This window comes from Hibiscus syriacus, unplaced genomic scaffold (assembly GCF_006381635.1).
Source record: "Hibiscus syriacus cultivar Baekdansim isolate YM2019G1 unplaced genomic scaffold, ASM638163v2 tig00005202_pilon, whole genome shotgun sequence".
Lineage (NCBI taxonomy): Eukaryota > Viridiplantae > Streptophyta > Magnoliopsida > Malvales > Malvaceae > Hibiscus > Hibiscus syriacus.
Genome location: NW_024062047.1, coordinates 43,506 through 46,214, shown reverse-complemented (window position 1 = coordinate 46,214; position 2,709 = coordinate 43,506).

The following is a 2,709-nucleotide window of genomic DNA, read 5'->3' as shown; positions in this document are numbered from 1 at the left end:
GTGAAAATTGAAAAATTCAATGGTGTGAACTTTGACTTTTGGAAGATGCATATTTAAGATTTTCTATACCAGAAAAATCTATATCAACTTCTCTTGGGAAAGCAACCAGAGGGCATGAAGAATGAAGATTGGGCTCTTCTCGACAGACAAACCATCGGAGTTATCTGACTGACGTTATCTCGAAATGTTGCTTTCAACATAACAAAGGAAAAGGCCACTGCGGGTCTTATGGCGACTCTCTCCAGTATGTATGAAAAGTCATCAGCCTCAAACAAAGTTCACTTGATGAGACAATTATTCAATTTGCGGATGACGGAAGGGGCATCAATGGCTCAACACAATCACAACCCAGTTGAGTTCCGTGGAAATTGAATTCGATTATGAAGGTCGAGCTTTAATTCTCTTATCATCTCTACCAGACAGTTGGAATGCTATTGTTACAACAGTCAGCAGCTCGTCGGGAAACAGTAAATTGAAATTCAATGATGTTCGAGATCTGGTATTGAGTGAAGAAATTCGACGGAGAGAATCGGGTGAAGCATTAAGCTCCTCAGCCTTGCACACGGAGTCTAGAGGGAGAACTTCAGAAAGAAATCCAAATCGTGGAAGATCGAAATCTAGAAGGGGAAAATCAGAACGGGAAAGAAAGATTTTAACTGTTATAATTGTGGCAAGAATGGTCACTTTAAAAGAGATTGTCAAGCACCGAAAAAAGATATCGACGCACAGGAATCTGCCAACATGACAGAGGAGACAGGTGATGTCACGATTCTAAGCGTCAACAGTCCGATTGAATCATGGATCTTGGATTCAGGGGCATATTTCCATTCCACCTCATGCCAAGAAATCATGGAGAACAATGTTAGTGGTGATTTTGGGAAGGTTCATCTAGATGATGATGAAACCTTAAAGATCGTCGAAAAAGGAGACATCCGGTTAAAGTTGCCAAACCATACCACCTGGAAGCTGAAAGGAGTGAGACACATTCTTGGCCTCAAAAGAAATTTGATTTCTGTAGGACAACTTGATGGAGAATGATATAGTACAACTTTTCCAGGCTGTGAATAGAAGATTACTAAAGGAACACTCGTAATTGCTCGTGGTAAGAAGACTGATACTCTCTATATAACCTTAAATTTGGAGAATATCATTGCAGCAGCAGATGCTGATGGAAAATCAAACCTATGGCACCTATGTTTTGAAAACCGGACCGGATCGGCCGGTTCAACCGGGAACCATTGCTTAGTCTGGTTCAATCTAAACCGATTGAACCGCTATTTGTGAACCGGCCAGAACCGCTGAACCCTTTGAACCGGACCGGCTGAAAACTGGAAAAAACCGGGATTTTTGTTTTAAAAAAATTAAACCAAACAATTTGTTTGTTAAACGAGCCAAGTCGAACTCGAGTATTGCTGAGCTCGACTCGAACTTGAAAACTTTAAAAGTAAGCTCAACTCAACTCAAACTCACAAGCTAAAAATTATCAAGTTCAACTCAAACTCGAAATATAATATTGAAACTTGAACTCAAAAAGGCTTGAACTAAAAAAAATTAGAAGCTCGATTGAAGCCTAAAATTCGAGCTTGATTGAAGTGAAAGAATAGTTCACTCAATGCTCACCAAAAGGCTCCATGATTTTGAATGCCAAATTACTTCTATTATTTATAGAAGTTAGTTGTGATGCGCTTCTATGTTTCTTAGCAATGTGAGATTGTTTTATTCTCATATTTTTACTCTTTAGACTTTTGGGATGCTCTTCTATATTTCTTAGCCATGTGAGATTGTTTTTAAAAAAAATTAAACCAAACAATATCATTTTGTTATGATTTTTTTAACCACAAATTTATTTTTTAATTATAGTTATATAATTATATTTATTATTTAATATGTTTTACCTTAAATATTATGTTGTAGTTAATTTGAATCATTTTGTTTCACTTGATTTTATGGTTTTTAACTTATATATGTTATGACTTGCTTTGAATATGACTTGTGATATAAAAAATTATTTTTTATTAAATATTTTTGGTATTTTTATTTAATTTTTTAAATAATTATGACGTCGTCCGGTTCTTCCGACCGGTCGGACCGGTTGAACTAGTGAACCGGTAGCATGACCAGTTCGCTAACCGGTCCGGTTCTGAAAACCATGTATGGCACCAAAGGCTTGGTCATATGAGCGAGAAAGGGATGAAGACACTTTTGTCAAAAGGAAAGTTGTCGGATTAAAGAATATAGATGTCAGACTATGTGAGGATTGTATCTTTGGCAAACAAAAGAAAGTCATTTTTGCAAAGATTGGCAAGACACCTAAGGCTGAAAAGTTAGAGTTGGTTAATACTGATGTATGGGGACCATCTCCAGTTCCATCTCTTGCAGGCTCACTTTATTATGTCACCTTCATCGATGATTCTACAAGGAAGGTGTGAGTTTATTTTCTGAAGAAGAAATCAGAAGTCCTTGATATCTTTAGAAAATGGAAGGTCATGGTGGAAAATAAGACTGGTTAGAAAGTCAAACGGTAAAGGTTTGATAATGGAGGAGAGTACAGAAATAGTAGTTTCAGAGATTTCTGCGCAAACAATGGGATCAAGATGGAAACAACAGTTCCCATGACACCGCAACAGAATGGCGTAGCAGAACGCATGAACAGAACTCTGAATAAACGTGCCAGAAGCATGAGGATACATGTCGGCTTACCCAAATTGC